The sequence below is a fragment of the Camellia sinensis genome, chromosome 7 (assembly GCF_055761805.1).
Source record: "Camellia sinensis isolate YWXY chromosome 7, ASM5576180v1, whole genome shotgun sequence".
NCBI lineage: Eukaryota > Viridiplantae > Streptophyta > Magnoliopsida > Ericales > Theaceae > Camellia > Camellia sinensis.
In genome coordinates this window covers 92271833-92288751 of record NC_138967.1, presented here as the reverse complement: position 1 = coordinate 92288751, position 16919 = coordinate 92271833, and positions in this window count along the sequence as shown.

The window sequence follows — 16919 nt, the reverse complement described above, 5'->3', positions numbered from 1 at the left end:
AATTAAACTATAAATTCTAAACCCTAAATCCTAAACCCTAAAATAAAAATAAATAAATGTTAAGAATTAAACCCTAAACCCTAAAATAAAATAAAAAATTAAGAATTAAACCCTATATCCTAAACCTTAAAATAAAAAAAAATAAATTTTAAGTATTAAAGTAAAAAAGTGATCATTTTATATAGTTGATTATTATTTGTTATTATAAATTATTATATATATATATATATGTATATATTTAGGCCTCGTTCGGGAACAGACTAATTTAGTAACTTTTTGGCTATTTGGCTAAAATATGAGCTAAAAAAAATTAGTATGTTTGAGATGACTTTTTGACTTTTTACGAAAATATGTGCAAAAAGTAGAGAGAAAAGAGAATCTTTGACTTTTTGATATGGGTTGTTGACTTTTTGGTTAATTTAGTAACTTTTTTACTTTTTAACTAAAAGGAAGGGTTCCCAAACGAGGCCTTAATATTAGTCTCAATTTTATAAAATAAAATTTATATACATTAAAAATTATATATGTTTTTATTAAAATAAATATAATGAATAAAATTAATTACTTTTATTTTTATTTATTTATTATAAATGTGTGTAGAAGTGTGTGTGAGAGAGAGAGAGTGGAATGATATGAGTGTGAGTGATGTGAATGTAAGTGTATGTGAGTGAGAGAGCGAGAGAGAGAGAGAGAAGAGTGAGTGTTAGTGTAAAATTAATTATTAATTTTTTTTTTATTGAAAGCGCGTTTTCAAAACACGTATTTTTCAATTTCGTTTTATTAATTGATGCGATAATTAATAAACACGCAATTTGCAACCGCGCGACCTTAATTGAAAATGCGTTTTCTAAATACGTTTTCATAATTTTATTTATTTTGTCTGCCTAAACCACAAAAATGCTGAAAGTGTATTTAATAAACACGTTTTAGCTTAATTTGAAAAAATCGGCCAAACTAGACTTAGTTTGGGAAATAAAATAGTGCAGGGCTTAGTTTAGGAAAAGCACCGAGGTAAGCAACAATTGAAAAAAGAAGGGATTTAATTATTGAGAGGCTCAGAAAAATAGAATTTCTTCACATCTATGGAAAATTCTACAAGTTAGTTCTAGTTGGATATATAGGATTGCTCTATGAAAACCACATATTTGTTGATTAAGATAGAATAAGTTACACTTCTAATTTGACTCAAATTTCACTTTAGTCCTTACCATTTTAATTTAAATAATTCGATTCCTACCTTTTAAGTCTGATTTCAATTTAATCCTTCCATTCAAATTAAACATTAAAACTTACAATATTGTAATACGTGTCAGTCTCCCAAAGAGTGCATGAAAAAATTAGCTAGTATTTAGACAAAAAGACCAAATTAAAACTGGACTTTAAGTGTAAGAATCAAATTGAAATTTGAGTCAAACTACAAAGGTGAAAAATGTAATTCCCCCTAAGATTTAAAACACCCGATATATCCAAGTCAAACATTGCTAAGTACTCGTACGACAATAATCAACCAAACTAATTTCACCAGAAGTAATGCAACAGTGAAATAGGTTAAATACTTCTGGTTAACTAAATTAAAAATCCAGTGCAGCAAATTATGTTTTACAGAAACATTGATTCGAGCAAAATAATTATATTCTGTAAATAGGATTGAAGTCTCCCCAAAGCTGTTCTTTTGAAACATATAGCTGATAATCCCAGGACTTCATATGCTTTGATTCATGCCATGCCACCCAACTTCTAAACTTCATCTTCATCTGTAATTAAAAGTTAGAATCTTACAAAAACTTTTACAGAAAAGCAAAAGCAGAGACATCTAATTTATGCTACGAAACACATTTATAAACCAAATCATCTCCAACAATTAGATTAGCTGGCTTATAAAAAAGTTCAAACCACAAAAAGGAAAAACTGTACGAGTTCCTGCATGAACAATGCTAATTAAAATCCCACAAGTTCCAAATCCCAAACATGGGTAAGACGAACACAACACAAAAGAGCAATTTATGAATCGTGTAACCATGGGGCACATAATGGGAACGTTCAGAAAAAGAAAAAGAGAACGAGAAAAAAAGAAAAAAGAAAAAGAGTTCAAAAAAATTAAAAATTTGAGGTTTTATTTTTTTATTTTATCAAATTGTTCGATGACAACAAAATTTCTCATAACCTGATGCCCTTCCAACTTCTGACAGTCAAGACTCAAGACTGGACACTTAGTTTGACCAAATGATTAGTCCACTAAAATGCACCACATTTATGATTTAAGATATTAAACCCTACGTGTAACCAAATCTTTAAAAAAATTGTATATGCTAGAATCCTTTTTTCAGATTCTCCAATCTACAAGTAAATTCTACAGCAAAACAAATGATGGAAAGCCAACCTAACAATAGAAAGTCCATTTACTAGTGATAAATAAATCAAATGCACCAATGCTCAAAATAAGGACATGAAACCTGAACATTCCAAAGATAACCTAACAATGGAATTCCTTAGGCCTCTTTTGTGATAAATAATACAGATGCACCGATGTTCCACTATTTGGTTAGTTGTGTGCGTTGGAGTAAGGATTGGTGCCGCATCATACCATCGGTGACAACCCCTAAAACCCATGCGGGGTTGGCTTTCCCATAGTGCATTGGTCTAGTAAACCACAAATATGGGATTAGGGACTAGTCGCCTAGGTTAAAGACACAATTGTGTTCTAGTTAGATTCAATTGTGTTCTAGTAAACCATAAATACGAGATTAGGAACTACTGGCATGTAAACCTGACTAGTTTGCTTATAGACTTATAAGATGACTTAGCTCACAGGCTTGTATTATTTTAAGGATATGTAATTAATATATTTGGGCTGTGAATTGAAGCCTAACTCTAGAGATGTTACGTTTGTAATTTAACTCAAACTATTATCGATGCCTTAGCAATTTATTCCAAGTGCTTGGCATATGCAATCAAACTCATTGAGATATTTGGAAATTGGAGAAAAGTACTCCTTTATTTAAATTTCTCCCAAATTTGTTTCTGTCATCTGAGTCATTATTGACAAACTAGCAATAGCGACCTAGAGTTTCCTAGTTATGTCATCTTAGTCATTATTGGCATGCCAAAGCTAATTTCACCCATCATGTGAAAGCGAAACCTCTTGTCCAACATGGACCTAAGGATGTTGAATATTGGTGAAAAATTGAACAGTGTGACCGAAGGACCCACAGGAACAATGTGATACAAAACATTGGACTCTACCTAAGCTTCCTCAAATGGAAGCTTTCCAAAATGTTTTTCTCTAATGGGAAATTTTCACTAAACTAACTTGTTGAGTTACTTGACTTGCTACATCAGGACAGACTTCCTTACAAATTTCATCTTGTTGCATACAGAAATCATCCTATCGTCTACGGAATTGAGCTTCAAAATCAGAATGGATTTGATTTATGATGTTGGTTTGAAGGACCGCCATGTCTTGATTGGTTGGGACATGTGGGTTTAATGATAGTCATGAAGTTGTTTTGAATGGTGGTCAAGTCCTTCTGACAGATAGCCGTGTTCATGTTCTATTCTAAGGTGCGTTTGGTCCAATAAGGCTTGTTGGTCATAGAAATCACTAATGGTCACAGTGGCGTAAGGGAGGAAAATGGTTTACGCTAATATTTAAAATGGCAAAAAATAAATAAATTATGTCCTACTCACAACACGTACAAAGGAATGTGAATGCGATGAGAGTGCCAATTCTAGAGTTTTCAACAAAAGTAGTGTGGGTATGGATGCAACAAGGGCTTTTTGGTAGGGGAATAAAAATGGAAAAGGAAAAAGGGTAGAAAATTGTTGATATACCATTTTGTCCTACGTATTTTTATTTTTTTTTAAACAAGGAAAAAGGGTAAATATACCATTGCCTGGACTTTTCCATTCTTATTATTTACATTCCAGCAATCTATACATATGTAAATATACATCGCAGTATTATATTATTGTCCCTAGTATAGTATGTAGTAAACAAATATGCTATCGTCCGAACTTTCTAACTTAATAAATATATACAAAATATATATAGTAAATATATGTAGTATTATACTACTATTTGCCCAAGCGCAATATATAATAAATATGCTGCCACCTAGGCTTTTCTTTTCCCACACTAAAAATAATATATTTTATCACTCATACACCATCTAGGCATATTAAAGCCATCATTCCATCAGTTTGGCCTCATTCCATCAGTTTGGCCACTATAGAAAGATACATGTTAATATCACCATGGAAAACATAAATTTGATAAACTTCACAATCAATACAATGTCATCTTCACAGCAAGTCTATAATCAATACTAGTACAGGAAGATCACATTGATATTATCATAGAAAGAACAAATTGAATAAATTCCACAATCAATACATTGTCGTCTTTCTAAAGACATGTTCTTTTAAATATAACAGGTAACAGGTCATCCAAAAACCCAAGTCAGCATTCATAGGAATTAACAAGGTTTAGGGAAGTCAAAACCAAAAGGGCAATGTAGGGTCCATAACACCTTCCCTACTCGTAACACAAAACCCGCGGACTCAACTTTGATTTACATTGACCAAAATGAGAATCACTAATATGAAACATACCCAATCTAGCATGCTTGTAAACAAAAATACAAAGTATTGGCTCAAAAACAGAACTATTTACTCTATGTTAGGTGGTGACTCTAAATTTTCAGTAAATTAAAAAGGCCTGATTAAAGTAATTGGATATTATTTCCATCGTTGCAATAAAAACTTCAATTTTTAGTCTAGTTTTCTTATAAACAATTGATTGTCAAAATCCGAGCACGACAAAAATAAATTAGAACAAGATTTAGTGTAGAAGAGCCATAGCTTAGCAAGGAATTAGTAGCCCATTGATAATGCAACAAACTCCAACTAGAGGTGATAAATGAAGAGGGATAGCAATGGAACAAAATTTAAGATTCTTTTTTGTTTCTCCGATGTTCAAAGTGTACTTATGGGATATAAAAAGTGGAAACTGTAAATAAGGTAAAGAAAGAAAGTCATTGTTGAAGATGTGTTGGACAATGGGTTAATTTTGTTGGTTCGGATCTTGGTTTGGATATTGGATTTGGGTCAGATCCTGATCTGACCTTTCAACTAATGAATCAGGGGCATGTCAAGACTTATAAACCAATTATGGAAAATGGATCTTCTCCTTTATGATAAAAGACACGATTTGATTCAAAAATAGACCCAAACTGCTACCCCTCACTAATGAACATGTCAGTGGCAACAAAGAAAGCAATGATCACGACAAACAATTAGGAAAGATGGGTATGGTTTTGTCTCGAATCTTCTAGCGACAATGGAACGCAATGACAACAATCTTGATTACACAAAAAACAACCAAACCAAAACAAAAAAGAACGAAGGACTAGTCATTGTCCTAGTGATGAATGGCAACACAAACTGAAGCAACAATGTAAGAGTTGATAATGGAACTTTGGCAGTGGCAAGCAATCACAAAGACTATGATTACTGGTTAACAACTATGGATCAGATTTAGTTGACACTATTGATGTAGTCCCGTAGGGGAAAAGGCAGAGAAGAGAAAAAAAAATATAAAGAAAGAAAAATAATAGAGCTCTTATTCTAAATTCAATGTCCATTCTTAATATAAAAAATATCTCTCAATGACAATAGCCGTAGTATCTACAGGCTGCCCACAAAGCCAAAATATGCGAATAAAGGGAGCTTCTATTTGCACACCACAAGTTGTCTCAATACACACATTACCTAATTTTTTTTTATTACAATTGTATCCCTTGAGCAAATTACCATCAAGGATTAAATGGACACACCTTCCCTCCAGCCACCTTCACCGCCAATCACAACCCTCTATCGCTCGTGACCTCCGCTTGCTATCACCAGCCTTATGAACGACCCCCCTCCCCCAATAGAGATGAAGCTCAAAAACTAGTAGCAAAAGAGAGTTCCAGTTTGTTGTCTATGCACCGGTTCATTAAGTGACAAAAATGGGAATGGTGTTCATGTTGGTGGGAAAAGAACACAATGCGAAAAATAACATCCCAGAACCTATGAAAGCATTGATTGAGGAATTGCATGATGTCTTTCTAGATGAGTTGCCTCCAAGGTTGCCATCCTTGAGGGACATACAACATCAAATTGATCTAATTCCAAGAGCAAATTTGCCAAATCGTCCCCATTATCGAATGAGTCCAAAGCAACATGAAGAGCTTCACCGTTAGGTAGATAAGCAAGTGGCAAAGGAACATGTTAGAGAGAGCCTCAGTGCGTGTGCAGTACCAACAATATTGACTCCCAAGGTAGAAGCAGTGTGTCAGTGACCAATACCAAAGAATATTCATGATGTGTGTTGTAACGCCCTCAAAATAACAACAATAAACCCATCAGATAAGACATGCATTTACATATAAACTAACCACATTCTTTTATTCATTAGAGTTCCATTACATAAGTATTACATGTTAACATCATAACAAAATGCCCTACGGGCTTACAGCTTTCCAAGTTAACACTTGGTTACAACAAAAGAGTACTAACTCGTTTACACATAAAGCCCTTGGCTTGAGGTTACATGTAATACATCAAAAGTTAAGCAACAAAAGTATGCCCGCCTCTAGCCTCCCAGCTATGTCCTTGGAGGTGGCATGCTACCAGTACCTGAAAATGATATTCCCATATAGGGTGAGCCACAACCCAGTAGAAATATACTAAACCAACCATGAACAATGACTAAAAGATTAGCAATTGATAGATGGCCAACACTGATACAATCACATAAATCATATATTTATGTCAAACGACTTACAAGTCCCAATTACTTTTGTTTTCCCCTTTTTCAACAGATAGGCATATAAGCACTACCTACATGCTCAACAGATATGTATAACAACAATATCCACATTCTCAGATAAGCAAATAAGCTATATCCACATTCTACAACAGATATGTATAACAACAATATCCACAGATAAGCATAAAAGCTATATCCACACATCACAAAGATAAGCATATAAGCTCTATCTTCACTTCTTTAGACAAGCATATGAGCTGTATCTACGGAGTTCATCCCCCTATCTTCTCCCAACACTATCCGGTTTAGAGGTACATCCCCTATCTTCCCCTAAACCGCGGAGTACATCCCCTATCTCCTCCTCTACACATAACGTATATAAACACATTGGTTCTATATACAATCACCCAATACATACAGTTAATGTATTCTATCAATCGTCAAGTTCCATGACACATTTCATTGATTAGTTTCAGTTTGCCTAATCATCATGCGTTGTCTACAACAATCACGACTATCCTTCACCGATAGCCCAAGCAGTTATTTCTAAACAGAAAATAAATGCACAATGGATATTCAATCAACATTTCATTTTCTCATCCTTCTCAATTAATTATCCCAATTAATTAAACAATGTAATTAGGTCAATTCCCATAATTAACATTTCAACCCTTAGGTCTCATTTTCATCAATGATTTAACATTCATTCAATTTCTCTATGCCAAACTTGCATCTAGGTTTATTATGAATAAAACCCCAACTTTTGTAAAATTGCACAAAAGCCCCAAACTTTCACAAAATTACCAAACCAAGCCCAACATCTCAAAATACCAAAATTTAAAGACAAAATCCATAGAGAGGAGTAGGATATTTCTACCTCAAATTCGGAGTTCCAAGGGAGAAGACGACAAAACCCAACGTGCTCCAAAACCCGAGATTTTCAGATTAAAATGAAGCCCTCGACGATCAAAAACTTTTTTGTAAAGGCCAAAGATGAGCAAATCACTCCTACTAGATCAATACCTAGAGAGAAGGTAGAGTCCTAGAGTGAGAGGCTCAACAATGGTGATTTTGGAAAAGTAAGAGAGAGAAGAGAAAGTAAAAAGTGATTTGAAAAGTCACAATTTCGGGACTTAAACCCAGTCTCCCGCTCGAGCGTAAAACACCCCGCTCGAGCGTCACTCACAGACTCCCGCTCGAGCGTCCAAATTTCCGCTCGAGCGCCGGATGCACTTTCCCAGCATCTCGACAGAACCAGGTCTCCGCTCGAGCTTCCAACTCCCCGCTCGAGCGGCACTCACACAACCCCGCTCGAGCGGCCAAGCCCACGCTCGAGCGTACAACACTGCACAAAAAATACTGGATGGGTGTATTCCCCGCTCGAGCGCCAACACCCCCGCTCGAGCGGACAGGCCAAAAACTGGGCAACTAGTTTTGGTTTCTAAACTCAACCAACTTGAAACAAATCCGCCCAACACATCCTATAACCCAAATACGAAGTAAAAAGGATGTAAACAAGATAATAATCAACTACTAACATCCACGGACACATGTCCGGATCTCTGTACAACAAGGGTAAACCCGGGATCGCTATAACCTCCCCCCCTTAAAGAATTTCGTCCCCGAAATTAAGCACAAGTTTTCGAAAACAGGTTTTCCTCCGTTTTAAACAATGTTACATTTTAACATTCAACAGTTCGACCCATTACCGGTCATCCCCTCCCTTAAACAAGAGACATGTCACAATATGTAAACAACATATGTACTCTCAACATGCATCAACATTATGCACTATCTTTCCAATTTCAACAATATAATCAACATATATAATGTCACATTCAACTTCCATATGAGGCAAGTTCCAAAACATACTTCCAATAAACCAAACATTTTCAATGTTTCACAACTTAAGACATACATGTAAGCTCTTAAGTTCAACAATTTTTTTTCAAAATTTAAATACAAGATCACATATCAACAAACAAGTCCGGATATTTCTCGCGGACTTCCAACTCACGTTCCCAAGTGGCCTCCTCCACTCCGTGATGTTTCCACAAGACTTTCACCAAAGGAATGGTCTTGTCACGCAGGACCTGATCCCGCCTATCCAAGACCCGAACCGGTCTCTCCTCATACGAGGCATCCTTATCTACCTCTAAATCGGTCCAATCCAACACATGTGATGGATCTGGCTCATACTTCCGAAGCATACTCACATGAAACACGTCATGCACTCCGGACAACTGCGGCGGTAAGGCTAACCGATAAGCAACCTCGCTAATTCTCTCAAGGATCTCAAAAGGACCAATAAACCGAGGGGATAACTTCCCACTCTTCCCGAACCTCATCAGACCTCGCCTAGGTGATATCTTCAGAAAGACATGATCACCTACCTCAAAAGCCAAAGGTCTCCTCCTACGGTCGGCATAACTCTTTTGTCGACTCTGGGCTGTAACAAGCCTCCTACGGATAAGCTCAACTTTCTCCGTCGTCTCCCTAACCAACTCCGGACCCAACAAAGGTGCATCACCCACCTCGGCCCAACAAACTGGAGACCTACACGGTCGGCCATACAAGGCCTCAAACGGTGCCATACCGATGCTAGACTGAAAACTGTTGTTGTAGGCAAACTCTACCAATGGCAAGTGCCTCTCCCACGTCCCACTGAAGTCCAGGACACAACCCCGAAGCATATCCTCGAGGATCTGAATCGTACGCTCGGACTGCCCGTCAGTCTGAGGATGATAGGCCGTACTAAAGGTCAACTTAGTGCCCAAGGTACTCTGCAAACTCTGCCACAACCTAGCAGTAAAACGAGGATCTCTATCTGAGACGATCGTCACTGGGACCCCGTGCAATCTCACTACGTCCCGAATATACAAATCGGCAAGATGATCCACCGAATCTCTCACGCGCATAGGAATAAAGTGCGCCGACTTAGTCAACCGGTCTACAACCACCCAAATAGCATCACTACCCCGTTGAGTCCTCGGAAGACCTACAACGAAGTCCATAGTGACATGCTCCCATTTCCACTCGGCAATAGGCAAGGGTTGCAACAAACCCGCTGGCCTCTGATGCTCGGCCTTCACTTGCTGGCAAGTAAGGCACTTCGATACGAAAACAGCCACATCTCTTTTCATACCCCGCCACCAAAACTGGCGACCCAAATCCTGATACATCTTAGTACCTCCCGGATGCACCGCAAGGCGCGAATGATGAAACTCTCGGAGTACTTCCTCTCGGCAAGACTCCGGTACAAACAAACGGTCTCGGTATCTCACACTCAGGTCGGGATACACCGTCAAACCCTTCTCAACTTTCCCACTGGAGATCTTCTCTCGGAGGGATTCTACCTCAAGGTCACCTCTCTGTGCCTCTAACACTCTAATCACAAGTGTAGGCTGCGCAACAACAGAAAACAAGGCCGCAGCCCCAACAGATTCGCCCAGTAGCAAATCAAACTCGCCAAGTGCTCCCAACATCTCCCATTCCCGGATGGCTATACAAGCTACATCACTAATGGTCTTCCTACTAAGGGCATCGGCCACAACATTGGCCTTTCCCGGATGATAATGCAACTCAAAATCATAATCCTCGATGAACTCCATCCATCTCCTCTGCCTCAGATTCAAGTCTCTCTGTGTAAACAGATACTTCAAACTTTTATGATCCGAGAACACCTCGAACTTCTCACCATAAAGGTAGTGCCTCCAGATTTTCAAGGCAAAGATCACAGCTGCTAACTCTAGATCGTGTGTGGGGTAATTCTTCTCGTGTATTTTCAACTGACGTGAGCCATAAGCTACCACTTTCCCTTCTTGCATCAACACACAACCCAAACCCTCTCGTGAGGCATCACAATAAACCGCATAACCCAACCCTCTCTCCGGAATAATCAACACCGGAGCGGTGATCAATCTAACTTTCAACTCTTGGAACGACTTTTCACAAGTCTCACTCCACACAAACTTGACTCCCTTCCGAGTCAGTCTAGTCAACGGTGACGCTAACCTGGAGAAATCTTTCACAAACCGACGGTAATACCCAGCCAATCCCAGAAAACTGCGGATTTCAAACACACTCTTAGGCTGTGCCCAATCTTGCACTGCCTCAACCTTGGATGTATCAACAGACACCCCTTCCCCGGATACCACGTGGCCTAAGAATTTGACTTCCCTCAGCCAGAACTCACACTTCCCAAACTTGGCATACAGCCTATGGGCTCTAAGCAACTCAAGTACCACACTCAAGTGTTCCTCGTGCTCCTCCTCTGAAGGGGAAAAGATAAGGACGTCGTCCACAAAGACGACCACAAATCGGTCTAAGAACTCCTGGAAAATCCGGTTCATCAAGTCCATAAAGACTGCTGGTGCATTGGTAAGCCCAAATGGCATCACCAGAAACTCATAATGGCCATACCGCGTACGGAATGCCATCTTCGGAATATCCTCTTCCCTGACCCTCAACTGGTGGTAACCCGATCTCAAGTCTATCTTAGAGAAACAACGGGAACCCTTCAACTGGTCAAACAAATCATCAATACGGGGCATAGGATACTTATTCTTAACCGTAGCCCGATTCAACTTCCGGTAATCGATACACAATCTCAAGGCACCATCTTTCTTTTTAACAAAGAGGGCCGGTGCTCCCCACGGTGAAACACTAGGGCGAACAAAGCCCTTATCTAGCAATTCCTGGAGTTGAACTTTCAACTCAACCAACTCTGTTGGAGCAAAACGGTAAGGTGCCATAGAAATCGGCGCCGTGCCGGGCACTAAATCAATAGAGAACTCTATCTCTCGGTGAGGTGGCAAACTAACAAGATCTTCGGGAAAAACATCCGAATACTCACAAACCACCCTCGGCAACACAAGCAGGGTCTCACCACTCTCACCACGCTCAAAGCTGGCAAGTAGACTACTAAGCTCACTTCGCCCTCGCGAATCATACCCCGGTGGCAAAACACTACCAACCCGGTCTCCCAAGAAATGGAACCACTCCCCGCTCAAGGTACATAACGTGACCCTCTGGCGGTAGCAATCAATAACAGCCCGGTATGACGATAGCCAGTCCATACCCAAAATAACATCAAAGCCCTTCATGGGCATGACAACAAACGGAAAAGGAAGCCTATAGTCGGTGACCTCTATATCACATCCTCTAACACCCTGTTTCAGAATCAACTCACCACCCAAAGGCGATACCACACAAATAGGAGATGCTAACTGTGCTAACTCCAATTCCAAAACAGATGCAAATGCAGCAGATACAAAAGAATGAGATGCACCCGTGTCTATCAACACACTAGCAACCGAGTTGCAAAACAGAAAAGTACCTCTCACTACTGATGGAGCCGGTACTAAATCCTGCGCGGTAACAGCATACACGCGCCCCGTAGGCCCCTGGTCTACCTGCTCACCTCTCGGAGCAAAAGACTGCTGCACAGACTGGGATGACGAAGCTCCCGGATTGGCCCTCGAGGCCTGCACAGACTGAGCTGGCTGAAAACTCTGCGTCTGCCTAAAACCAGACGCTCCCGAAGTGGCACTCAACTGTGGGCAAAACCTTTTCAGGTGCCCAGGCTGTCCACACTGATAACAAGTCAAGGGCTGCCCCCTGCCCAAACTCTGACTTTGTGATCTAGCTGAAGAAGAAACAGCTCTCTGACCCCCACCCTTCTGCGGGCAAACTGAAACCTTGTGACCCAGCTGGCCACACTTGTAACAAGTGAATTCCCCCTGACCACCTCTCCCGGAGCCTACACTCGGCACTGGGAAGGTCGATCTAGCAACACCACCCTGCGACTGTTGAGGGTTAGAACCCCTCTGCCTCCTGCCATCACTCTGACTATCCTGGCTCCTCTTGGAGCCTCTCTGCCCCTCATCCTCCTCCTGCATCATAAGCTCCATATGAGCTGCAGCGTCCACTAGATGTCTATACTCTCGGATGTAAGACCCACCAACCCTCAACTTGAGGCCCCGCCTCAACTTCCGCTCAAACTCATAGCAACGGCGTTCCTCAGACGCCACCAGTTCAGGTGCAAACCTGGACAGACTGGTAAAAGTAGCCTCGAACTCGGCCACTGACAAGCCCTGCTGATTAAGCCGGCTAAACTGATCCCTCAGCTTCTCCCTAGCTGCTGTAGACAAAAACCTCTCCTGGAAAGCATTCACAAACGCCTCCCATGTACCACCAACACGAGCCTTCTCGTACTTCCACCATTGACCCGCATCTCCCTTCAGTTGGAAGGATGCCAAGGTCACTTTCAGTGCTCCGTCCTCGATGCCAAGCATCTCGAACGTCTTACTCATTTGCTCTAGCCACTCATCAGCCTTCAGTGGTTCCTTCGGATCCCAGATAAACTCATCCGGATTAGACCGGAAGAACTCCCTCTTCAAGAAAGAAGGCCCTGCCTCGGCTGCCTGATTCCTAGCTCTAAGAATACCCAAAGCTCCTGCTATCTCCCTGGCCAAGGCACCCATGGCCTGCTGACCCATTGGTTCGGCCACAGTGGCCTGATCAACTCCCTCCTGTACTACCGGAATCTCACCCGGTAACGGTACTTCCTGCCTCGCAGGTCTACCACGCCTAGCTCCTCTTCCTCGTCCTGACATCCTAATAAAGGCAACACAGAACGTTAGCACATTCATAAATGTGCCGAAACTAAACACTCACGTCCTAATGCATGGACAACTGTAATTCACTCCACATAAGCACATAAACACATAAGCACTTACGAATTTCATTTCCGGATAATGATAGTCCCGAGACGTTACTAGAGTTCCGGTTAGAAACAGCATTGATCAAGTGCTTTTCCAACAAGACTCCCAGAAACTCAAGGATCCAATCAACATCCTAGAAATTAAATCCCATACCCACATAGTCACATAAGCATGTTATCAATTAAGCACATAGCATATGATACTACATCTAAGTCTCTTTCAAGTGAGACAAACCCATTATGATCCAAATCACTTCCCACGTACCCAAAGTATTCGAACCCGGTACGCTCTGATACCAAGTTGTAACGCCCTCAAAATAACAACAATAAACCCATCAGATAAGACATGCATTTACATATAAACTAACCACATTCTTTTATTCATTAGAGTTCCATTACATAAGTATTACATGTTAACATCATAACAAAATGCCCTACGGGCTTACAGCTTTCCAAGTTAACACTTGGTTACAACAAAAGAGTACTAACTCGTTTACACATAAAGCCCTTGGCTTGAGGTTACATGTAATACATCAAAAGTTAAGCAACAAAAGTATGCCCGCCTCTAGCCTCCCAGCTATGTCCTTGGAGGTGGCATGCTACCAGTACCTGAAAATGATATTCCCATATAGGGTGAGCCACAGCCCAGTAGAAATATACTAAACCAACCATGAACAATGACTAAAAGATTAGCAATTGATAGATGGCCAACACTGATACAATCACATAAATCATATATTTATGTCAAACGACTTACAAGTCCCAATTACTTTTGTTTTCCCCTTTTTCAACAGATAGGCATATAAGCACTACCTACATGCTCAACAGATATGTATAACAACAATATCCACATTCTCAGATAAGCAAATAAGATATATCCACATTCTACAACAGATATGTATAACAACAATATCCACAGATAAGCATAAAAGCTATATCCACACATCACAAAGATAAGCATATAAGCTCTATCTTCACTTCTTTAGACAAGCATATGAGCTGTATCTACGGAGTTCATCCCCCTATCTTCTCCCAACACTATCCGGTTTAGAGGTACATCCCCTATCTTCCCCTAAACCGCAGAGTACATCCCCTATCTCCTCCTCTACACATAACGTATATAAACACATTGGTTCTATATACAATCACCCAATACATACAGTTAATGTATTCTATCAATCGTCAAGTTCCATGACACATTTCATTGATTAGTTTCAGTTTGCCTAATCATCATGCGTTGTCTACAACAATCACGACTATCCTTCACCGATAGCCCAAGTAGTTATTTCTAAACAGAAAATAAATGCACAATGGATATTCAATCAACATTTCATTTTCTCATCCTTCTCAATTAATTATCCCAATTAATTAAACAATGTAATTAGGTCAATTCCCATAATTAACATTTCAACCCTTAGGTCTCATTTTCATCAATGATTTAACATTCATTCAATTTCTCTATGCCAAACTTGCATCTAGGTTTATTATGAATAAAACCCCAACTTTTGTAAAATTGTACAAAAGCCCCAAACTTTCACAAAATTACCAAACCAAGCCCAACATCTCAAAATACCAAAATTTAAAGACAAAATCCATAGAGAGGAGTAGGATATCCCTACCTCAAATTCGGAGTTCCAAGGGAGAAGACGACAAAACCCAACGTGCTCCAAAACCCGAGATTTTCAGATTAAAATGAAGCCCTCGACGATCAACAACTTTTTTGTAAAGGCCAAAGATGAGCAAATCACTCCTACTAGATCAATACCTAGAGAGAAGGTAGAGCCCTAGAGTGAGAGGCTCAACAATGGTGATTTTGGAAAAGTAAGAGAGAGAAGAGAAAGTAAAAAGTGATTTGAAAAGTCACAATTTCGGGACTTAAACCCAGTCTTCCGCTCGAGCGTAAAACACCCCGCTCGAGCGTCACTCACAGACTCCCGCTCGAGCGTCCAAATTTCCGCTCGAGCGCCGGATGCACTCTCTCAGCATCTCGACAGAACCAGGTCTCCGCTCGAGCTTCCAACTCCTCGCTCGAGCGGCACTCACACAACCCCGCTCGAGCGGCCAAGCCCACGCTCGAGCGTACAACACTGCACAAAAAATACTGGATGGGTGTATTCCTCGCTCGAGCGCCAACACCCCCGCTCGAGCGGACAGGCCAAAAACTGGGCAACTAGTTTTGGTTTCTAAACTCAACCAACTTGAAACAAATCCGCCCAACACATCCTATAACCCAAATACGAAGTAAAAAGGATGTAAACAAGATAATAATCAACTACTAACATCCACGGACACATGTCCGGATCTCTGTACAACAAGGGTAAACCCGGGATCGCTATATGTGTAGCTTTCACGGGCTGGCCTCATTCTATCAGAGGTTCATTCCTAACTTCAGTAGAATCATGGCGCCTATTACAGACTGCATGAAGGCTTAGAGGTTCTCTTGGATAGAGGTTGCAACAAAAGCATTTCAATAGATCAAGCAAAAGTTGACTTCAACATCTGTGCTCATATTGCCAAAATTTTCTTAGAGTTACACTGTTACATATCAAAAGTAGGTATTGGTGTTGTTTTGAGTCAAGATGGCCAGCCGATTGCGTACTAGAGTGAGAAGCTTAAGAGCAATTACAATACCTATGACATAGAGTTCTACTCCACTATTTAAGCCTTGAAGCACTGATATTCTTATCTGTCCCAAAGTGAATTTATTATGTTTTCTTACCATGATGCTTTGAAGCACATAAACAGCCAAGATAAGCTCTCATCGAGGCATGCCGATTGGATCGCATACTTGCAGCAATTCACTTTTGTTATCAAGCACAAGTCGGGGCCTGAACAAGGTGGCTATTGAAACTTAACCAACGTTCCCTTTTGCTCACTACTATAAGGACCAAGGTACTTGGGTTTGATTCCTTTCAAGAGTTATTGGTTGCTAATCCCTATTTTTCTAATATTATTGCTGAAATTGAATTAGGTCAATGGTCTGACTTTATTATCTACGACGGCTTTCTCTTCAAAGGCAACCAGTTGTGTGCTCTTAAATTGAGCCTACGATTGAAATTTATTAAGGAGTTGCATAAAGAGGGCCATGTTAGGCACGACAAGGCCTTACAATTACTGGTCAGCTCCTACTTTTGGCTTTCCATGAGGAAAGAAGTTGCCAATTTCATGGACGGGTGTTGCACCAGGCAAGTGTCAAAGGGAACAACGGCAAACACGGGATTATATATGCCGCTACCAATACCTTGTCAACCATGGACTGATGTTAGAATGGATTTTGTTTTGGGGCTTCCATATACACAATGAGGTTGTGATTCCATCTATGTGGTCATGGACAGATTTTCTAAAAGGCCCATTTCATTGCATCGAGAAGACAATAGATGCTAT